Raw genomic sequence first — 25,163 nt, forward strand, 5'->3', positions numbered from 1 at the left:
TACAATATACCAAAACTTAGGGGATGCAGCAAAAGCAATACAAACAAGGAAATGGATAGCTAAAATGTCTATATTAAAAAAGAAGAAAGATCTCAGATAAATAACCTAAATTTACACCCAAAGAAACTATAAAAGGACAAAGTAAGCTCAAAGGTAGCAGTAGGAAAAATCAGAATGGAGATAAACAAAATAGAGAATAGAAAAGCAATAGTAAAAAAATCAATGAAACTAAGAGTTATTCTTTTTATCAGCAAAATTGACAAACCCTTAACTAGATTAACTAAGGAAAATAATACTAAAAAACTTAAATCAGAAATGAAAGAAGAGACATTACAACTGATGTCACAGAAATTAAATGGATTATAAGAGAATACTATGAAAAATCTATGCCAACAAATTGGATAACCTAGAAGAAATGGGTAAATTCCTAAAATCACAAAACTGACAAAGAATGAGTCATGAAAAAATAGGAAATTTGAAAAGTATATAGTCAAGAGTTAAATCAGTAACCAAAAACTTCACAACAAAGAAAAAGCCCTTCACTGGATAAGTTCACTGAAGAATTCCACTAAACATTTAATAAAGAATTAACACAGGGGCACCTGCATGGCTCAGTCAGTTAGGTGTCCAAGTCTTGGTTTTGGCTTAGGTCATGATCTCACGGTTCATGAGTTTGAGTCCTGCATCTGGCTCCTCACTAAAAGTGCAGAGTCGACTTGGGATTCTCTCTCTCCTTCTCTCTCTCTGCCCCTCCCCCACTCATACTTGCTCGCTTATTCTCCCTCTCTCTCAAAATAAATAAATAAACATTAAAAATATCTTAGACACAAAATGGAATGGACATAAATAGAAAGGCATCCTATGTTCATGGATTGGAAGACTTAATATTGTTAAGATGTCCACACCATACAAAATGATCTACAGATTTAATGCAACCTCCATCAAAATTCCTATGACATTTTTTGTCAGAAATAGACATTTTTGTCTTAAAATTCATATGGAATCTTGAGGGACCCTGAATAGCCAAAACTATTTTGAAAAAGAGGAATGAAGTTGGAGGAGTCATACTTCCTGATTTCCAAATATAGTACAAAGATATTGTAATCAAAACTGTGTGGTATTTGCATGAAGGCAGACAAATAGACCACTAAAATAGAATAGAAACCCCAGAAAAATACCTTTACAAATATGGTCGACAAGATCTTCAACAAGAGTGCCGAGATGACTTGATGGGCAAAGGATAATATCTTCAACAAATGGTGTTGGAAAACTGGATATCCACATGCAACAGACTGGAATTTTATCTTACACCATTAAAACACTCCTTTTTTTTTTTTCTCAACCACTCTGTCTCCCACATACTTCTGGCCACCCAATGCATAGATTTGTCTACACCAGCCAATTCTCTAGTTCTTGGTAGATGCTGATTGATTGGTGTCCTACAACTTAACTCAGTTCTCACACTAACCTTCCTGTAGTTAGCACAGACCCCATAAACTAAGGGCTCAGTCTCACAACTCATATGCCAGTCACAGCTCCCAAGTTGTCACCTATACTTCTGACTAATTGGCTATAAATTGGAGTTTCCCCTCCCCTCCCACAATCTAGAGTGGCTCATAGAACTCAAGAAAACACTTGCTTACATTTACCATTTTATTATAAAGGATATAACTCAGAAACAGCCAGATAGAATAGAAGCATAGGATGAGTATGTGGAAAGGGTTGTGGAGCTTCAATGCCCTATCCAGGCACACTACTCTTCTAGTAATTCATGTGCTCACCAAACTGGAAGCTCTCCAAACCCCTTCAGTTAGACTTTTTTATGGAAGCTTTATTACATAGGCATGATTGACTAAGTCATTTGGCCATTGTTGATTACATTGATCTCTAGCCCCCTTCCCTTCCTTGGAGGTCAGGAGGTAGGGCTGACATTTCTATCTAATTACATGGTTGGTTCCCCTGGAAAACATCACCCTTCCCATTCCTGTGGGGTTTCTAAAAGTCATCTCATTAACAGAAGCTCAGGGTGTGGTTCAAAGGGGCTTTTTATAAAAAAACAAAAGTGAATCTTTCACCTTTATCACTCTTACCACTTGGGAAATTCCAAGGATCTTAGTAGCTAAGATCAAGAAAAGGGATGGAAACCAAATAAATATATATACAAATCACAATATTACACCATCTACAAAAGTTAACTTTAAATGGATTAAAGACCTAAAACTATAAAATTTCTAGAAGAAAACATAGGGAAAACTTCATGACACTGGGTTTGGCAATGATTTCTTGGATATGACAACAAAAGTACAGGCAACCAAAACAAAAATTGACAAATGGGACTACATCAAACGTCAAACTTTTGTGCATCAAAGGATTCAGAATGAAATGAAAATTTCTGAATATTTGAATCATTATATTGTACACCTGAAACTAATATAGCACTGTATGTTAATTGCTTTTGAATAAAAGAGGAATATTATGAACAACTTTATGCTCACATATTTGACAACTTAGATGAAATGGATCAATTCCTTAAAGACACAATCTACCAAACCTCATACAAGGAGAAATAGATAACTGAATATACCTACATCTTTTAAAGAAGTTGAATTCTTAATTAATAATCTTCACAACAGAAAACATCTAACTCAGATGGTTTCGTGTGTGAATTCTATTAATCGTTTGCATAAGATGTAATACCGATAATCTACAATCTATTCCAGAAAATCAAAGCAAAGAGAACACTTCCTAACTCCTTGTGTAAAGCCAGCATAACACTAATACCAAAACTAGACAAAGACTTTATAAGCATATAAAATTACATGAACAAACAGAGGGCTGATGGAGTGGGAGGGAGGGGAGGGTGGGTGATGGGTATTGAGGAGGGCACCTTTTGGGATGAGCACTGGGTGTTGTATGGAAACCAATTTCACAATAGATTTCAAAAAAAAATTACAGACCAACATTTCTCATAAACATAGACATTTATAATTGTTAGCTCTTCCTGATGGATAGACCCTGTGATTATTATATAATGTCCTTCTTCATCTCTTGTTACAGCCTTTAATTTAAAGTCTAGTTTGTCTGATATAAGTATGGCTACTCCAGCTTTCTTTTGGCTTCCAGTAGCATGATAAATAGTTCTTCATCCCCTCACTCTCAATATGAAGGTGTCCTCAGGTCTAAAATGAGTCTCTTGTAGACAGCAAATAGATGGGTCTTGTTTTTTTATCCATTCTGATACCCTATGTCTTTTGGTTGGTGCATTTAGTCCATTTACATTCAGTGTTATAGAAAGATACGGGTTTAGAGTCATTGTGATGTCTGTATGTTTTATGCTTGTAGCAATGTCTCTGGTACTTTGTCTCACAGGATTCCCCTTAGGATCTCTTGTAGGGCTGGTTTAGTGGTGACGAATTCCTTCAGTTTTTGTTTGTTTGGGAAAACCTTTATCTCTCCTTCTATTCTAAGTGACAGACTTGCTGGATAAAGGATTCTTGGCTGCATATTTTTTCTGTTCATCACATTGAAGATCTCCTGCAATGCCTTTCTGGCCTGCCAAGTTTCAAAAGAGAGATCAGTCACGAGTCTTATAGGTCTCCCTTTATATGTTAGGGCACATTTATCCCTTGCTGCTTTCAGAATTTTCTCTTTATCCTTGTATTTTGCCAGTTTCACTATGATATGTCATGCAGAAGATCAATTCAAGTTAGGTCTGAAGGGAGTTCTCTGTGCCTCTTGGATTTCAATGCCTTTTTCCTTCCCCAGTTCAGGGAAGTTCTCAGCTATTATTTCTTCAAGTACACCTTCAGCACCTTTCCCTCTCTCTTCCTCCTCTGGGATACCAATTATGCGTATATTATTTCTTTTTAGTGTATCACTTAGTTCTCTAATTTTCCCCTCATACTCCTGGATTTTTTTTATCTCTCTTTTTCTCAGCTTCCTCTTTTTCCATAATTTTATCTTCTAGTTCACCTATTCTCTCCTCTGCCTCTTCAATCCGAGCCGTCGTTGTTTCCATTTTATTTTGTATCTCGTTTAAAGCGTTTTTCAGCTCCTCCTGACTGTTCCTTAGCCCCTTGATCTCTGTAGCAAGAGATTCTCTCCTGTCCTTTATACTGTTTTCAAGCCCAGCGATTAATTTTATGACTATTATTCTAAATTCACTTTCTGTTATATTATTTAAATCCTTTTTGATCAGTTCATTAGCTGTTGTTATTTCCTGGAGATTCTTCTGAGGGGAATTCTTCCGTTTGGTCATTTTGGGTAGTCCCTGGAGTGGTGAGGACCTGCAGGGCACTTCCCCTGTGCTGTGGTGTATAACTGGAGTTGGTGGGCGGGGCTGCAGTCAGACCTGATGTCTGCCCCCAGCCCACTGCTGGGGCCACAGTCAGACTGGTGTGTGCCTTCTCTTCCCCTCTCCTAGGGGCGGGATTCACTGTGGGTTGGCGTGGCCCGTCTGGGCTACTTGCACACTGCCAGGCTTGTGGTGCTGGGGATCTGGCGTATTAGCTGGGGTGGGTAGGCAAGGTGCACAGGGGCAGGAGGGGCAGGCTTAGCTCGCTTCTCTTTAGGTGATCCACTTCAGGAGGGGCCCTGTGGCAGCAGGAGGGAGTCAGACCCGCTGCCAGAGGGGTGGCTCCGCAGAAGCACAGTGTTGGGTGTTTGCGAGGAGCAAGCAAGTTCCCTGGCAGGAACTGATTCCCTTTGGGATTTTGGCTGGGGGGTGGGCGAGGGAGATGGCGCTGGCGAGCGCCTTTGTTCCCCGCCAAACTGAGCTCTGTCATCCCAGGGCTCAGCAACTCTCCCTCCCTTTGTCCTCCAGCCTTCCTGCTTTCTGAGCAGAGCTGTTAACTTATGACCTCTCAGATGCTAAGTCCCGCTTGCTGTCAGAACACACTCCGTCCGGCCCCTCCACTTTTGCCAGCCAGACTCGGGGGCTCTGCTTGGCCGGCGGGCCGCCCCTCCGCCCCAGCTCCCTCCCGCCAGTCCGTGTAGCGCGCACCGCCTCGCCGCCCTTCCTACCCTCTTCTGTGGGCCTCTCGTCTGCGCTTGGTTCTGGAGACTCCATTCTGCTAATCCTCTGGCGGTTTTCTGGGTTATTTAGGCAGGTGTAGGTGGAATCCAAGTGATCAGCAGGACGCGCGGTGAGCCCAGCATCCTCCTATGCCGCCATCTTCCGAAAAGCCAATAAAGTTAAATTTAAAAAAAGAATTGGAATTTATTTTAATTGAGATATAATTGACATATAGCATTATGCTCATTTCCAGTGTCATATAATAATTCAATATTTGTATATGTTGCAAAATGGTCACCACAATAAGGTTAATTAACATCCATTATCACACATAGTTAGAATTTTTTTCTTTTGATGAGAACTTTTCAGATCTACTCTGCTAGCAACTTTCAAATATACAATATAGTATTATTAACTATAGTCACCATGCTGTACATTATATCCCTATGCCTTATAACTGGGAGTTTGTATCTTTTGACTATTTTCACCCATTTTGCTCACCCCACACCACTGACCCCTGGCAACCACCAATCTATTCTCTGCATCTAGTAGTTTGGGTTTAGGTGTTTTGGTTTTTTGTTTTTTGTTTTTTTGGTTTGCTTTTGTTTTAGATTCCACATACAAGTGACATCATAGAGTACTTGTCTTTATCTGCCTGACTTATCTCATATGACATAAAGGCCTAAAGATCCATCCATGTTGGCAGAGATGGAAAAGTGGGGTAAGAGGGAGCCATGTGTCCACAGAAGTCTCTGAGAGAGCCTCCACAGAGGAGCAGAAGGAAATGGAAGATAAAGTAACTAGTCCAGAGAAAGCTGAAGAAGCAAAATTAAAAGCAAGGTATCCTCATCTAGGACAAAAGCTTGGAGGTTAAAATTTCTTAAGGAAACGATAACATAAAAGGCAAAAATATTTTGATTCTGGGGTTACAATATGGCTAAAGCAAAAATCAATAAGCCACTTCCTACTGCAGCTCTGGATAAGACAGAAGTTACTGGTGACCACATTCCCATTGCATAGGACCTACCTCAATGGAAACCATCCCTTGTTACTAGCAAGCTGTTGACTGATTAAAAATGCTGAATTGGAAAAAAAAATCCATCCATGTTGTTGCAAATGACTGCATAATGTGTGTGTGTGTGTGTGTGTGTGTGTGTGTGTGTGTGTGATTTTCTTTATCCACTCAATCATCAAGGAATGTTAAGTTGCTTGCATATGTTTGCTATTGTAAATAATACTGCAGCTAACATGGGGGAGGGCAGCCCATAGATCTTTTTGAGTTAGTGTTTTTGTTTTCTTTGGCTAAATAACCAGAAGTGGAATTGCTGGGTCATATGATGTTTCTATTTTTTAATTTTTTGAGGAATCGCCATACTATTTTCCATATGTAAATATAGCATTTACATTCCCACCAACAATGCATGAGGGTTTCCTTTTCTCTACATCCTCATCAACACTTATTATTTCTAGTCTTTTTGATAATAGTCATTTGGTGTGATATTTCATTGTCATTTTGATTTGCATTTCCCTGATGATTACAGATATTGAGCACCTTTTCATGTACCTGTTGGCCATCTGTGAATAATTAGAACTTGAAATTAAAAACACACGCCATTTAAATGGGCATCAAAAATTGTAATGCTTAGGAATAAGTTTAACAAAATATGTAAATTATTTATATGAAGAAATCTAAAAAATTTTGATGAAAGAAATCAAAGAAGATCTAAATAACAAGATAAATACTGTGCATGAATGGATGAGATATTTTTTAAATACCAGTTCTTCCCAATGTAATGTATAAATTCAATGCAACCCCAATCATAATCTTGGCAAAATATTTTGTGAGTATTGCAAATTCAATTATGAAGTTTCTGCACAAAGGCAAAATATTTAGAATAACCAACACAGTATTACAGAAGAAAAACAAAGTCAGAGGAGTGACCATACTTGACTTCAAGACTTACTATAAGTGGAACTAGAGTGTATTATGCTAAGCAAAATAAGTCAGTCAGAGAAAGACAAATATCATATGATTTCACTCGTATGTGGAATTTAAGATACAAAACAAATGAACATAAAGGTCTCTTCCTTAATAATATAGAAACAGAGAGGGAGACAAACCATAAGAGACACTTAAATACAGAGAACAAACTGAGGGTTCCTGATGGGGTGTTGGGTTGGGGGAAGGGCTAAAGGGGTGAGGGGCATTGAGGAGGATACTTGTTGGGGTGAGCAATGGGTGTTATTTGGAAGTGATGAATCACTAAATTCTATTCCTGGAATTATTATTACATTACATGTTAACTAACTTGGAATTAAATTTGAAGAAAAAAAAAAGACTTACTATAAAGTTTACTATAAAGTTACAGTGACCCAGGCAGAGTGGTATTGCTTAATAGATAAATAAGTCAATGAAACAAAACGAAAAGTCCAATAAAAGTTCATACAAACACAATAGATTGTCTTTGACAAAGAAGCAAAGGCAATTCAATGGAGAAAGGATAGACGCTTATTAAACAAATGGTGTTGGAAAAATTGTAAATTCACATGCAAAAAAAAAGAAAAAGAAATAGAGTGGCTGAGTGAATTAAAAAAAAAGATACAGACCTAATATCCTTCGCAAAAATTAACTTAAAATTAAACCTAAATGTAAAATGCAAAACTGTAAAACTCCTAATAGATAATGCAGGAAAAAAATTGAAGCAACCTTGGTTTGGCAATGACTTTTCAGATACAACACCAAAAACTCAATCCACGAAAGAAAAAAAAATTCAGTTATTCCAAAGGAAATAACAAGATAAAATATCTGGGAAAAAAATCTTAGTAAAATAGAGACAATTTACCTGATAAGGAGTTAAAAGTAATGGTTATAAATATGCTCACTAAACTGGGGGAAAGAATGGATAAACACAGGGAGAACATCAACAGAGATGGAAAATATAATAGAAATCATAGAACTTCTGAACTGAAAAATACACTAGAGGGGTTCAACAATAGACTAGATGCAACATAAGAAAGAATCTGTTAACTCAAAGATAAGGCAGTGGAACTTACCCAATCAGAGCAGGAAAAAGAATGAAAATGAAAAAAAAAGAGAAAGAAATAAAAAAGAAGATAGGTTAAGGGAAAAAATGGGACAACATCAATTGGACTGACACTCACAACATAGGGCTCCTAGAAGGAGAAGAGAGAGAGAAATGGGCAGAAATCTTATTTGAAGAAATAATGGCTGAAAATCTCCCTAACCTGGGGAAGGAAATGGACATCCAAATCCAGGAAGTTCAGAGAGCTCCAAATAAGAAGAACCCAGTAACTTTGCCATTAAAATGACAAAAGTTAGAAACAAAGAGAGAATATAAAAGCAGCAGGAGAGGGGCACCTGGGTGGCTCAGTTGGTTGAACGTCTGACCTCAGCTCAGGTCATGATCTCACAGTTTGTGAGTTTGAGCTCTTTATCAGGCTCACTGCTGTCAGCCTGTCAGCACAGAGCCTGCTTTAGATCCTCTGTCCCCCTCTCTCTGCCCCTCCCCAACTAGTGCTCTCCCCAAAAATGAATAAATATTTAAAAATAAAAATTAAAAAAGCAGTAAGAGAAAAAAGACTTGTTACATACAAGGGAACCTCCATAAGACTATCACTAGATCTTTCAGCAGAAACTTTGCAAGCCAGAAGAAAGTAGCACAATATTTTCAAAATATTGTGGGAAAAGCTTCTAGGTTTTTAGGTTTGCAAATAAGTTCTTTTAAGTAATACACAAAAGATAAAGAGAAAGGAATATAAGCACACCACTAAAGAAAATCATCAAACCACAAAAGTAAGGAAACAAGAGAAGAAAGGAACAGAGAAGAACTATGAAAACAGCCAGAAAACAATTAACAAAATGACAGTAAGCACATTGCTATCAATCATTACTTTAAATGTAAGTGGACTAATTCTCCAATCAAAAGACATAGAGTACCTGAATGGATTTCTTTTCAGAAATATCCATCTGTATGTTGCCTGTAAGGGACTTGCTTCAGATATAAGGACACACAAAGACTGCAGGTAAAGGGATAGAAAAAGATATCCCATGCAAGCAGAAACCAAAACAAAGCTGGAGTAGCTACACTTATATCAGACAAATAGACTTTATTTTATTTTTTACAGGGTTTTTTTTGAAGGAATCATCATCATCATCATCATAATTCCTACACAAAAACATAAAACTTTAATGGTTCTAGATTTTTCCTCCTGTTAGGTTGTGGCCGCTTCCTCACTAGGAGGGAAAAAGTACATCCATATCGGTTTCTCTGAGGACCCCGTGCAATTCAAGCAACAAAACCACAACTTACCAATTTTAAAGCCATTCCTAAAGATTCCTTTGTCCTCCTCATATTTTCAGGAATAGTGTAGCTATGTTCCAGAACAGATTGGCAACAGTTCTGAATACCCTCCCAAGTCCACACCAAACAGGAAACCAAGAATGTTCTTGGATCTGTTCTCACTTTCGCCCCTCAAGAACTCAGGAGTTCAACAAGACAAATAGACTTTAAAACAAAGGCTGTAATAAGAGACAAAGAAAGGTGTACATTATGATAAAGTGGTCAACCTAACAATAAGCTATAACATTTTCAAATATTTATGCATCCAGTGTAGGAGTGCCTGAGTATATAAAGCACACATTAACAGAGTGAAAGGGAGAAATAGACAGCAACACAATACTAGCAGGATACTTTAACAACCCACTTACATCAATGGATAGATCCTCCAGACAGAAAATCAATAAGGAAACATTGGCTTTAAACAATACATTAGACCAGATGGACTTAACAGATGTTGACAGACCATTCCAACCAAAGAATACACATTCTTCTCAAGTATACATGGAGCATTTTCCAAGATAGATCATATGTTAGACCACAAAATAAGTCTTAATACATTGAAGAGGGCTGAAATCATATCATGCATCTTTTCCAATCACAATGGTACAAAACTAGAAATTAATTACACAAGTAAAAGTGGAAAATTCACAAATATGTGGAGATTAGACCATGCTACTGACAACTAATGCTTCAAAGAATAAATCAAAACAGAAGTCAAAACATGCTTTGAGACTAATGAAAATGGAAAAATAACATACCAAAATGTATGGGATGTACCAAAGGCAGTTCAAAGAGGGAAGTTAACAGCAATAAATGCTTATGTCAAGAAATAAGGAAAGTCTCAGGGCATCTGGGTGGCTCAGTAGGTTAAACATCTGACTTTGGTTCAAATCATGATCTGCCAGTTCATGAGTTTGAGCCCCACATCAGACTCTCTGCTGACAGCTCAGAGCCTGGAGCCTGCCTCAGTTTCTGTGTCTCCCTCTCTCCACCCCTCCCCAGCTCGCACTCTGTCTCTCTCTCAAAAATAAATAGACATTTAAAAAAAGAAGAAAAGTCTCTTGGAATGCAAGCTGCTGCAGTCACTCTGGAAAACAGTATGGAGGTTCCTCAAAAAACTAAAAATAGAACTACTCTATGACCCAGCAATTGCACTACTAGGCATTTATCCATGGCATACAGGTGTGCTGTTTCAAAGGGGCACATGCACCCCCATGTTTATAGCAGCACTATCAACAATAGCCAAAGTATGGAAAGAGCCCAAATGTCCATCGATGGATGAATGGATAAAGAAGATGTGGTATATATATACAATGGAGTATTACTTGGCAATGACAAAGAATGAAATCTTGCCATTTGCAACTATGTGGATGGAACTGGAGGGTATTATGCTAAGTGAAATTAGTCAGTCAGAGAAAGACAAAAATCATATGACTTCACTCATATGAGGACATTAAGAGACAAAACAGATGAACATAAGGGAAGGGAAACAAAAATAATATAAAAACAGAGAGGGGGACAAAACATAAGAGACTCATAAATATGGAAAACAAACTGAGGGTTATGGGAGGGGTTGTGAAAGGGGGATGGGCTAAATGGGTAAGGGGCACTAAGGAATCTACTCCTGAAATCATTGTTGCACTATATACTAAATAGTTTGGATGTAAATTTAAAAAAGTAAAACAAGTTAATAAGAAAAAAAAAGATTAGGTCGGCACAAAACCTGCTTCTTGACTAAGAATAATGGCTTCATAACAAAGTCATTGTTCATGTTAATCTGATTTTCCTCTATAACCTAATATTGTTTTTTTACTGCCTTAAAGTATTAAATATAAATAAAACATAAATTCTGATATGTTTCCATGAAAAAAGGAACCACAGATTTCAATGTTATCGAGTACCAATCTTCTCATTACATACCCAGGATTTCCAAAGGATCTCACATTCTAAAAAGTAAATTTTTCCTTTATTTCAGTGTAAAAATCCAAAATACTCTAAAATCAAATTTTACTGAAAGCATTTAATAAAATATTAACACAATAAAATAGAGACATGTAAGCTGGCAGAATCCAGGTTTCAAATAAGCAAATGAATTCAACATGGTCTAATTCATATCGTGTTAGAATCTATACAGACAGTACTAAATAAAGCCATCTATTTAAAATCTTTTTGGGACTATCTAGTCTTCAAGATTTTGTTTCAGAGTAAAGGACCTTCTTGGAACTTCCCAGAAGCCTCTGGTTGACCAGAGAACCAAAGGTACAAGGACATAGTGAAACCGCAGAAGATAAAGATGGTCCCTGTGCAGGCTGTGCTGCCCTGCCCTGCTTTCTCTGGAGAAAGGCCATGACAAAGGCCTCAGGGAGTCTATTAAGAAAGACTTTCCATGATGCTTACTGGGGTATCCTATTCTATCATTTATATAGGTAAATTACATGTATAATAATAAACCACTGCTTCTTTGAAGACTTTGATTAAAAAAAAAGTCTCAAATAAACAATCTAATTTATAGTACAAAGAACTAGAAAAAGAACAAGCAAAACCCAAAAGTAACAGAAAGAAGGAAATAAGAAAGATTACAGCAGAAATAAATTAAAAGACAATTTTAAAAGATCAATGAAAATAAGAGCTTGTTCTTTAAAAAGTAAACAAAATTGACAAACTTTTGGCTAGATCCACTGAGAAAGAGACAGACACAGAAAGGGAGGAGACTCAAATAAATAAAATCAGAAATGAAAGATGAGATGTTGCAACTGATACCACAAAAATACAAAGGATCATAAAAGACTGATATGAACAATTATACACCAACAAATTGGAAAACCTAAAATAAATAGAGAAATTCCTGGAAACCCATAATCTACCAAGACTGAATCATGATGAAAAAGAAAATCTGAATACTGATCACTAGTAAAGAAATTGAATCAGTAATCAAAAACCTCCCAACAAACAAAAGTCTAGGACCAGCGAGCTTCATTGGTGGATTCTTTCAAACATCCAAAGAAGAAACATTCAAAGAACCTTCTCAAAGTCTTCTAAAAAACATAAGAGGAGGGAACTCTTCCAAACTCATTTTACAAGGCCAGCATTAGCCAAATACCAAAGCCAGACAAGGATGCCACAAGAAAAGGAAATTATAGGCCAATTTCCCTGATGAACATAGATGTAAAAATCCTCAATAAAATATTAGCAAACTGGGTACAATATATTAAAAAGATCACATTTTGTGATCAAGTGGCATTTATTCAAGCAATTCAAGGATGTTTCAACATCCACAAATCTGTTAATGTGATACACCACATTAACCAAATGAAGGATAAAAATCATATGATTATCTTAATAGATGCATAAAAAATATTTGTCAAAATTCAACATCCATTTATGATAAAAACTCTCAACAAAGTGGGTATAGAAGGAATGTACTAACATAATAAAGGTCATATATGAGATATCCATAGGTAACATCATACTCAGTGGTGAAAGCTGAAAATTTCTGCTCTACACTCAGAAACAAAGTAAGGATGCCCCCTCTCACCACTTTTATTCAATATACTACTGGCAGTACTAGCCACAGCAATTATATAAGAAAAAGGAAATGCATCCAAATTGAAAGACAGGTAAAAGTGTCACTATTTACAGATAACATGATACTATATAGAGAAACCTGTAAAGACTTTAGCAAAAAACTATTAGAACTAGTAAGCAAATTGAGTGGGATACAAAATTAAATACATAAATCTGTTCCATTTCTGTTCACTAAATATGAACTACCAGAAAGACAAATTAAGGAAAATCCCATTTACAATTATATCAAAAATAATAAAATACTTAGGAATGCATTTAAACCAAGGAGGTGAAAGATTTTTACTTTGAAAAAATATAAGGCATTGATGAAAGAAATTGAAGAAGACTGAAATAAATGGAAAATATATCATGCTGGTAGATTGGAATAATTAATATTGTTAACATGTCCTTACTACCCAAAGCAATATCCAGATTCAATGCAGTCCCTAACAAAATACCAATGGCATCTTTCAGAGAACTAAAAAAGAATCCTAAAATTTGTAAGGAACCATGAAAGACCCCAAATAGCCAGCCAAAGCAATCTTGAGAAAGAAGAATAAATCTGGTGGTATCACCCTCTCTGATCTCTAACTATCCTCCAAAGGCATATTAATAAAAATAGTGTATTGACACAGAAATAGACACATAGGTCAATAGAACAGAATAGAAAGTCCAGATATAAGCCCATCCTTATACAGTCAATTAATCTTTGACAAAGAAAGCAAGAACATAAGTGTTGTCAGGGAAAATGGACACCTACAAGCAAAAAAGTGAAAGTGCACAACTTTTCACACCATTTATTTATTTATTTAAATTATTATTACTTTGATTATTAATTATTAATTGTTATTAATTATTAATTTAATATTAATTATTATTAAATTTATTTATTAAAAATAAACTCAAAATGGATTTAAGGCTTAATTAGAAGACAAGAAACCATAACAATTCTAGAAGAAAACATAGGCAGTAAGCTCTTGAACATCAGTATGAGCAATAATTTTTTGGATCTGTCTCTTTAGGCAAAGGAAACAAAAGTAAATATAAAAATATGGGACTGCATCAAACTAAAAAGCTTTTGCACAGCAAAGGAAACCTTCAACAAAATGACAAGACAACCTACTGAATAGGAGATGTTTGCAAATGATATAACTGATAAGGAGTTAACATGCAAAATATATAAAGAGCTCACATAACTCAATATAAAAAAAATCCAATTAAAAATGGGAGGAGGAAGTGAAAAGATATTTCTCCAAAGAAGACATACAGATGGCCAACAGACACATGATATGCTCACCATTACTAAACATCAGGGAAATGTAAGTCAAAGCCACAATGAGATATCACCTCACACCTGTCAAAATAGCTGTTGTCAAAAAGAGTAATTCACAAGGATGTCCCTGGTGCACTGCTAGTGGGGATGCAAAATGGTACAGCCATTATGAAAAACAGTATAGAGTTTCCTAAAAAAATTAAAAATAGAATGACCATTGAATCTAGCAGTTCCCTTCTGGGTATTTATCTGAGGAAAAAGAATACATTAATTTGTAAAGATATATGCACCCCATGTTCATTGCAGCATTGTTTACAATAGCCAAGACATGGAAACAACTAAGTGTCCATCAATATTACTCAGCTGCAAAAAAAAGAAAAAGAATGAAATCTTGCCATTTGCAACAACATGGATGAACCCAGGGGATATTATGCTAAGTTAAATAAGTCAGACAAAGACAAATACTGTATGATTTCACTTATGTGTGGAATCTAAAAACAAAACAGAAACCAACTCATATATACAGAGAACAATTTGGTGATTTTCAGAGTGGGGGGGAGGAAGGAGCAAAATAAGGAAAGGGGATTAAAAGATACAAATTTCCACTTATAAAATAAATAAGACATGAGGATGCAATGTACAACATGGAGAATATTGTTAATAATATGTAACAACGTTGTAAGGTGACAAACAGTAGCTAGATTTGCCATTGTGATTGCTTTGTAAGATATATAAATGGTGACACACTATAGAATCATTGAAACTAATATATTATGCATCAACTACACTTCAAAGGAAAAAAAAACAATGATCAAAAAAATGTCTGCTATGGAAGACAGTTTGGCAGCTTCTTACAAAGCTAAGCATACTCTTACCATATGATCCAGCAATCAAACTTTTGGTATTTAGTTAAATGAGTTGAAAATTTAAGTGCATGCAAAAATCTGCACAAAACAGTTTATTCATAATTGCCAAAACTTGGAAGCAATTAAGATGTCCTTTAATAGATGAATGGATAAATAAACTGTGGAACATACATACAAAGATTATTATTTAGCAATAAAAAGAAGTGAGCTATAGAGCTACAGAAAGACATGGAGGAAACTTAAGTGAATATTGCTAAGTGAAAGAAGCCAGTCTGAAAAGGCTATATAAAGTATGATACTTACGTGACATTCTGGAAAAGAAAAAATTTTGGAGACAGTGAAAACATCAGTGGTTGCCAACGGTTCATGGGGAGAGGGAGAGAGATTGACAGGTGGGACAGAGATCAATTTTTAGGGTGGTGACACTATTCTGTATGATACTGTAATGGTGCATATATGATATAAGGCAGTCGTTAAAATGCATAGTACTGTACAACACAAAGAATGAAGTCTAATGCAAACGATCAATTTTAGTTTTTTTTTAAATGTTAAGTTCCTATTTGCATTTCATAACTTTTTTGTCTTCAAGTGTATTTTATCTTTTATTAATGTAGCCACTTCAGCTCTCTTATTGTTACTGTTTGCACATTATATCTCTTTACTTTAATCCTCTGAATCTAAAGTGTATCTCTTATCAGCAGCATATTGCTGGATCTTGGATCTTAATTCTAATCTGACATCTCTGCCTTTTGGTTGGCGTGTTTAATCCATTCACGTTTATTTTTTAAATTTGTCTTGTTGAAACTATCTCTGCCATTTGGATATTTGTTTTGTTCTTTTATTCTTCCCCACTGCCTTCTTTTGTAGTAAGTAGATATTTTCTAGTGTATCGTTTTCATTCTTTTGTTGATTTTTTTACTATTTTTGTTTTAGATGTCTTCAGTAATTGTTTCAAACCTGAAGCACTTAGGGAGGCAGAATGGGTGTCAGAAGACTTGTCAGAGTTACCAGGTAGATGCAAACTGCTGTCTATGCTTTCTCCTGCCTGCTGGAGCTACTGACTTCTGGAAGCCTATCTGCTTCAGTCTTTCTCTCTGGGGATTAATTTTGCCTCTAGGTCCCAATTTGGTCTGTTGCAATCTGAGCCTGATGTACTCAGACTTTTTGACCTGGGTTCCATTTGCAGTCACCAACTGTGATCTCAAGGCTTTCTGATCTTTGAACAGCCCTACTTGCTCTAGTAGAAGTCAATAAGTAAACTTTTCTAGGTGCAGAAAGTGGGGATCTGAATCAGATAATCTTGAAGTTTCTTTCAAATTCCATTATTCTCTGATTGCCTTAAAATAGTATTGGAAACATTTCTTAGCTTCTACTGTTCCCATGCATTATCTTCTTAAATCTCTGCAAAGTTTCAGGTGGGTGCTTTAAACATCTTTATGCCTGATAAACTGTTACTGAAATCATAACCCTTTATGATATGATTGTTCACTGTTAGACTTTTGTATTATAAAACTACAGGATATCTTAAATATGTTTTCTGATAGATCTAGGGCAGCAAATCCCTTCTGGATATTTTTCTCAGAAATTACATTGAAAGAAATAAACAGCTGTCAGGAGTATGAAGGCTAAACCATTAGATTGCTGAGTCAGTGCTCTGGAAGTTACAATATGTCCTAGAATGCAAGTCACATGCCCTGACATTCAAGTACTCATTTTCTTTTTTGAGGGTCAACATAAATTAGTAGTGGGAGGTTGAAAAGAAGACAGGGGAATTACTGGCAAATACAAATGCATGTAGAAGTAGTGACCAACATTCTAATTGTGCAGCCATGGTCAAACATACAGATAATATTCAAAATATGATTAATACCTAATTTGTGGAAAGCCATTCTTAAGTAAATGGTTCTCTTTGTCCATTACAGCTATTGAATTATATATTTCTTTGTTGGCTTGGTCTTATTTTTCCCTGCAAGACCCTATAAAACAGTTGTAATGAAACATAGTATTTTAAATATATAAAACCAATACACTTATCCTTAAAACATATTTCATTCTAATGAAGTAGAGTCAAAAGGCTTATTGCCAAGTATGTTCCCTCTTTGGCAAGATACTAGACTTGAAATCCAGGCTTTGAGGATTTGGTTGATTTTTTTTTTTTTTGCCTGCTATTTAAATGGCCTACACTTGACTTACAGCTTAAACCATATGCTAACGAGAGAAGAGAGTCCTGTTGTCTGTCTCTGCTGGCCCTTGGGGCCTTCTTCTGTCCGGTAGAAAAAAGGTCTCATAAAGGAGGTGTAAAAGAAAGCCTTCCTCCTTCCCTCTGAAGGGTGGTTGGTAGAAGAAGAGCAAGAAGGGTCTGCCCCAGTGGTCAACCTGATGTAGGCGTTGAACATGCTTCATGGATTTCCAGCAGGAAGGGACGCAGGATGCCTGGGCTCCACAAGGAGCACCTGAGTGGGGTCCCTTGAGCCAACATGAGGTGACCCTGCCTACTTAAGAGCACTGAGTGGTCAGGCAGAGAGTTCTGAACCCAGCACGGAGCTGAGCTGAGATCCACTGGGCTGGCCCTGAGTCAATGGTAGTGTGGTGATGCCAGGCTGCAGAGGGCCCAACAGGGTGGCATGGAGGACACTAGATGGAGGAGAAACAGGGTCTCAGGGCCCATGCCCCATACAAATGGCTCCTGAGCTTACAGGTCCCACCACGAATCTACCAGCTCCAGGCCTCAGCTCAGAAGCCAGCAGGACCCCAGCAACCAGGCAGCCAAGGGTATCACTAGGACCCAGAGAAAGACAATAGCAGATGAGTACCCCAGGCAAAAGGAAACTGGGAAGCTGATTAGTGTCCACAGGGTAATTTAAAGTATTGTGTGCATCTGAGGTTTAAACTTGATGCGCCTTTTAGTTGGGTTCTGTTGGTTTGTTTGCTTTGTTTCCCTGCTAGAAATAGGAAGTCTTTAAAGAAGGCAAGAAATTATATAAACAAAATAAGAAACGATGTTTTCTCTTCACATGCAAACTGTGGCTTATATCATTGCAAGTAGGTTACAGGTTGACAGGAAGTGTACACATATATGTGCACGTGCACACACATACACACACACACACACCTGCTGTAACCCAGGTACAGAACTTAACAGAAATCAAAGTCAAGGCAGAGCTAGGCAGACACAGCCTTCTCTGCATGGCTTTCTCCTGCCCTGAAATTCCTTCCAGGGCTCACAGTTGCCCGTGAAACCTTTTCCTGCAAAAGAAGTTCTGTCCAATTCTTGTTAAGTCTTGTACACTGGAGCTGGTGGCACCATTTCAGAAGAACTTCCACAAACCATTTTAAGAGAACATTCACCAACATAGAGAGCTACTAGTTTTTGAAGCTAAGTTGGCACCAGTGCAGCCAATACTCATCCAGCATTATTGTACACAATGTACATGGATACAGATGATTATGGGTGTTATGTACACATTATTTTACTTATGAAACTAATTTTTTATCAAGTCAACATTTTAACCATCTTAGAGTTTTTAGAATGTAGTGATCAGTGTCAGAGTATCTCCTTCGGGAAAAATAAGATAAAAACAGAAAGGGAGGCAAATCATAAGAGATTCTTAAATACAGAAAAACTGAGGATTGATGGAGGGGTGTTGGGTGGGGGGATGGCCTACATGGGTGATGGGCATTAAGGAGGGCACCTGTTGGGATGAGCACTGGGTGTTGTGTGTAAGTAATGAATCACTAAGTTCTACTCCTGAAACCATTACTACACTATATGCTAACTAGCTCGGATTTAAATAAAATTTTTAAAAAGTTAAATTAAAAAAAATAGTATCTCCTTTGGGTCATTGCAGTGTGGTCAGGGGGGACTTGGAGACTTGGCACAAAAACTGCTCCCCTGGGGTCCCTGAGACATTTCCCATCTATTTAGCAATACCCAAGACCAAGACCAGATGAAGAAAGCTTTCCCAGACAGAATCAGAATGACCCTGCCAAATCCTTTCAGGAGTTTCCCATCTCTTGAACTTAATGTGGAAGTTCAAAAAGCTATACAATTTTTTCCTTACATTGTACCGAATATACTTATTGCAATATGCTTATTGAAATATTATTTCATCTTTTTTTAAAACTAGTCTCTGAAATAACAGCTGTCAAGGCCTCTTTCCTATCACACTAAGTTGATTTGGGTTTTCCTTTTCAATAATCTCTTCCTGCATCATCCTTCCTGAACACTGCCCTAAGTCACTTCTTCATTTCCCTATTTTATTTCTCATATCTGTATTTATTTCTCATATCTGTTTTTTATACCACAACTAAGTTACCACAAGAATTTCCAATACACACATGGTAATATTTGACACTATCTGTTGGGATCAGAGGTCAGAATCTGTTTGACCTTGGGAAAGCTTTTATGACCCACAAATTGTGTACTGTGGAACTCTCCATTTTGTGGAAGAAGAATTTGGTGGGAATTTGATAGACCCAAAAGCATTGGAGGCATTTGTGTTTGGAGTTAGGCACCCTGGTCATAGCACCAGGTTTGGAGTAAGGTGAGCACCAGCAAGAGCATTTGAGAGTGTTGTCACCTCAAGGGGGACTCTGGAAGTTCCCTTTTCTGATTTTTCATGTGGAATATTGATCAATCCAGATTCTGTAGGACTTTCTGAAGTCCTTCCTGTTGGACTCATTCTCTGTTGTGGGAATGGCCATGACTTTATCAAGTTATGGTACCACGTAGACAGAAAGGCCTTGCTTCCCACTGGAAAATCCTAAAGTCTGCCAAAACTCTAAAAATATGAGCTAAAACAAATGAGTAGGGTCTACTGTTCCAGGATATAAAACTTTAAATATGTTGAAAGAACTAACTGGCCGAGGTTTCAGGAATGGTTACATTTGTCTCCACTGGTGTTGGTCAGATAGCTAGTGGGGGCTTTCTTAGCATTTGGATGGGACAATTCTTTGGAATTTTCCCACGTATTATCAGACAATGAGAGTCCTGGGCCTCCAGGTACCAAATGACAGTAGCACTTCTATGTTATCATGGCAAGCAATAACACCCTCTATACATTTCTGAATGCCCTGCTGGAAGTGGTACCTTCTTCCAGTTGAGATCAACTAGCTCTAGCCTAAGAAGTATGAATGATTTCAGAGCAATTTGTTAAAGTTAGAATTTCATGTTTGTAATCGATTTTTTTAATGTTTTTATTTATTTTTGAGAGACAGAAAGAGACAGGGCACAAGTGGGAAGGGACAGAGAAAGAGGGAGACGCAGAATCTAAAGCAAGCTCCAGGTTTTGAACTGTCGTTACAGCGCCCAATACAGGGCTTGAACCCATGAACCGTGAGATCATGACCTGAGCCGAAGTCGAACGCTTAACCAACTGAGCCACCCAGGTGCCCCTGTAATCAATTCTTTAAATCAAAAGTTACATTTTTAAACTTTCAGTTAGTAGAACTACTAAGTCTAACTGGGATCATGCTAGTCTCCACTTAGTTGGCCCCAAGCTTTTTAGAGTCTTTCTACATGAAGTGTGGTCCTCAGACCAATAGCATCAGCATCACCTGGAAGTTTGTTAGAAATGTACAACCTACTGAATCAAAAACAGTATTTTGACAGGTCCCTGCTTAATCCATACATATGTTAAAATTTGAGTGGGATGCAATGCTTTAGAGAATACCCTGGACAATCTTGTGACAGCTTCTTGTAGTTAGACTCCCTCATCCCCTCCCCAGTGGCACAACTGATTTGCATCTCAACCCCCAATGATATAAACCCTTTTGATTTGTACTTTTCCATTGTAGGTGAATGTAGAAACTTCTCTACCCAAGAATCATCAGGTGCTTCCCTAACCTGGGTTCCAACCACATCAGCTGAGCTATCTGGTAATTACGAGAAAGCCAGGATATCAGGCTTCTTAATTATTCCTATTACAGTCTGTGATGGTCTAATATAATCTGTCCCCAGGCCTGGACTTGTGCCAGATCAGCCTACATTTTAAGGTAAAATCTGGAATTATTTATTCAGGATATACACTGCCTGGTGGTGTCTGCCTTTCCCACTTGTTGCTTTTGTTATTTTATTTTTTAAAATGTTTATTTTTAAGAGAGAGAGAGCGCAAGCAGGTAAGGGGTAGAGAGAGAGACACACACAATCCAAAGCAGGCTCCAGGCTCCAAGCTATCAGCACAGAGCCCGATGTGGTGCTCAAACTCACAAACCGTGAGATCATGACCTGAGCTGAGCTCAGATGCTTAACCGACCGAGCCACCCAGGTGCCCCTTGGTATTTTATTTTTAACACAACCTTTTCCCTGGTCTAAGAAAACCCTACTATCAGATTCACCCACTCCTATTTTCTGTCATCTGCAGCAATAAGTATCCAAAAGGCCCCAAGACCACAAACGTCCAAAGGAACAAATGAATGGGGGATTGTGCCTCTGTGTTACCAGCAGGGATCTCGCATAAAGGGCCACTTGTACCAGTCCCATTTACAATCAGCTGACTCTCTGGACACTCTGAGCATCTGTAACTCTTGAACTTGCCTGCTCCTGTCTGCAACTGGTTCAACAGTGAACTCAGACCGATTAAAATTCCCAAAGATAACCTGAGTATAAGTCTGCCTGGGCTCAAGAGCACATCACTTCTTTCTTACTTGTGCCAGTGAAACTCACACTTGCCCAGAAATTAGCAAACATTTTGCAGGTTGTTAACAAAGAAAAGAATAGACAATCCTGGCAAATTCACTTTGGGATTATCCTTTTTTTCTTTCTGCCTAAAATCTGATTTAGATTTTAGATTCCTACCCAAGAAGATTTTTAGGCACATTTAGATGTATTGTGGGTTTTATTTTGAAAGGGCATTTTAAAAATTACAGTAAAATAAATAAAACAAAATTTACCATTTTAACTATTTTAAATTGTACAAGTCAGAGGCATTCAGTACATTCATATTGTTGTACAGCCATCACCATCATTTTCAGAATCAATTTTAAAAAAAGATTTCTGTAATTCTGACAATCTTCTATCCTCTTATTTACCCATAACAAAGGGTCATGTTTTATACGATGTATTTAGGAAAATTATGTTTTCTCACTTTTTTGTGTTCAACCAGGACAACTTTGGCTTATTTATTTTTAAAGATCTTCTCACATCACTTATTCACTAATGATGAAAGGTGAATGGAAAGAAATATCTGGAACTATCTTCAAACTAATTGTTTGCATAGTACTATTTTTGATTCTCTAATAGTCCCCATGAAGTCTTTATTATTACATATACACATTATTTTCCCCTATATATAGCCCTTCTACTAAGCCTGAAAAAAATTTAAGCAAGTACAATACAAATAAAAGAGGAAAGTCATTAATTATACATGTGTTATTCTTCATAGATTCAAAGCAACTGTCCCACTTCCTTTAATGCTTTAAAAAACATTATACAACAATGAGTATTTTTAAAGTCCTTTACTGTGTGGTGAGATAAATACTTCTCTCCTTTGATATATTCTCAAATGTATTTCTATTTATAAAATAAACACATACACACATTTGAAAGCTTTCTGATTTTATTAGGGGGCTGGTACTCAGAGGCTAAAGACCAAAATATTGGCACCAAAAGCCGTTGTCAGGAAAATTTGGGGGTGTTGTCTTAATACGATAAGACATGACTAAGGCATATAAGACATGACCCCTTGTTGTGAGTTGATAAGGCTGTGATTAAGTTCTTGTTCTTCTTATGGGTTGTAGCTTTTCATTATTCTTATCTTTTTATAGCCATCTGCCCTGACTAGTAAAAGCTTCATCCTAATTTTGGGTCTGAGGCACCTTCTTACGTAAGCACAATCCACACAGAGAAATGATTCTTCAGCCAGCCTTATATGCTGCTCCCTATTTTTCATTTTGGCACACAAGGCATCAAACCAACTTTTTTGTATCTGGGCAGTGTATTCATCAGTTATAACAGCAAACTTTGCCTTCAGCTTTTCTTAGAATTTGTGCATTACTGATCCCCACTTATACCACCTACTGAATACAAGCTATGGAAGATGCCACGATTAGATAATTATTTTGTAAGCAGCAAATAAGTTTTGAAAAAGTCTGGACACGACAAAATTCCCTGGATTTCCCCAAGATCAAACTGAAAGTTAAGCCAGGCAAATGTTTGGTACATTTCCAGTAAACAGCTCATTTATTTGCACTGTCAGATACTTAAAAACTTTCTATAATCTCTTACGTGCTCTTCTCAAACATAGCATACTGGGCAAAATTTGTTCACTGAGTTATATGTTAAATACACAAACACATGTTTCTGGAAATAGTGACTTGGGATAGACAAGTAAATAAGTTGGTGGATGTTGAGTCAAAAAAATATTTTATATTTGTAAATGATATATTGGATAAAGGGTTAGTATCCAAAATCTATAAAGAACTTACCAAATTCAACACCTGAAAAACAAATAATCCAGTGAAGAAATGGGCAGAAGACATGAACAGACACTTTTCCAAAGAAGACATCCAGATGGCTAACAGACACATGAAAAGATGCTCAACATCACTTATCATCAGGGGAATACAAATCAAAACTACATTGACATACCACCTCATACTGGTCAGAGTAACTAAAATTAACAACTCAGTAAACAACAGATGTTGGCAAGGATGCAGAGAAAAGGGAACCCTCTTGCACTGTTGGTGGAATGCAAACTGGTGCAGCCACTCTGGAAAACAGTGTGCAGCAGCTCTGGGAAACAGTGTGGAGGTTCCTCAAAAAATTAAAAATAGAACTACCCTATGACCCAGCAATAGCACTGGTAAGAATTTGCCCAAGGGATACAGGAGTGCTGATGCAGAGGTGCACATGTACCCCAGTATTTATAGTAGCGTTTTCAACAATAGCCAAATTATGGAAAGAGCCTAAATATCCATCAACTGATGAATGGATAAAGAAGATGTGGTTTATATATACATTGGAATACTACTTGGCAATGAGAAAGAATGAAATCTGGCCATTTGCAGCAATGTGCATGGAACTGGAGGGTATTATGTTAAGTGAAATAAGTCAGGCAGAGAAAGACAGATACCATATGTTTTCACTCATATGTGGATCCTGAGGAACTTAACAGAAGACCATGGGGGAGGGAAAGGGGAAAACAATAGTTACAGAGAGGGAAGGAGGCAAACCATAAGAGACTCTTAAATACTGAGAAAAAACTGAGGGTTGGTGGGGGATGGGAGGGAAAAGGGAAAGTGGGTGATGGTCATTGAGGAGGGCACCTGTTGGGATGAGCACTGGGTGTTGTATAAAAACCAATCTGACAATAAATTATACTTAGTAATAAAAAGAAATAGACACTAAAAAAAGGAAAAAGAAAAAAATCTTAAAACATCTAAATCTGAATATAGTCAGCCATACTTGTAAGGAGGTAGGTTTCTTGTGAGTGGCTCCAGAGGACAGATATCTGATCATGGGAGGAGTCCAGAAAGGCAGCTACACCTTTGCAAATGGAAGACTTCTCCAGAATTTAGAGCCATTCATCAGGGAACAGGTCACTTCTGAGGTGTTTTGTCTCTCGAAATGGTTAAATAAGTACATACAGGAATATAGTAAAAGCAGTCTGTGTTAGCCACTTACTGCCTTACCTCTCTTCTGACCTTGTTTGGCTTAATTAGACAGCTTGCTAAGGATAATTTGAACATCAGGCTTATTGTTGGATTGTAAAATACAGATGGCCTCAGAGAGTATTTGGATTCATGATCTTTTTGCTTCTACTTGTAAAGGTAGGTTGTTTCCACAGATGGTCATACCAATCTGTTCCATCCTGTATGCCATTTTGCAATGATACTTTGCCAACAAAGAGATAAAATCTCTTCCCTCTTTCTCCGAATCTGGACAGGCCCTGTGAATTTCTCTGACCAGTTGAATGCAGTGCAACAAACACTGTGATTTCTTGGTCTTATGAGGCCCTGAAGCTTCTGTTTCTGCCCTCTATGAAGCTAACTGCTATGTAGACAAGTCCAGGCTTGTTGGAGAGGCCACCTGGAAAGTAGATGCGTCTGGATGATAAAAGGCCATACAGAGTTCCCAAGTTGATAGC

The 25,163-nt window shown here is 37.3% G+C and overlaps 1 pseudogene; it reads left to right on the plus strand.

Annotated features, from left to right (window-relative positions):
* Positions 1 to 5,738: 5,738 nt before the first annotated feature.
* LOC132669605 (cAMP-regulated phosphoprotein 19 pseudogene) lies at positions 5,739 to 6,088 on the plus strand (annotated as a pseudogene).
* Positions 6,089 to 25,163: the final 19,075 nt, after the last annotated feature.

This window comes from Panthera onca, chromosome B3, assembly GCF_046562875.1.
Source record: "Panthera onca isolate mPanOnc1 chromosome B3, mPanOnc1 haplotype 2, whole genome shotgun sequence".
Taxonomy (NCBI): Eukaryota; Metazoa; Chordata; class Mammalia; order Carnivora; family Felidae; genus Panthera; species Panthera onca.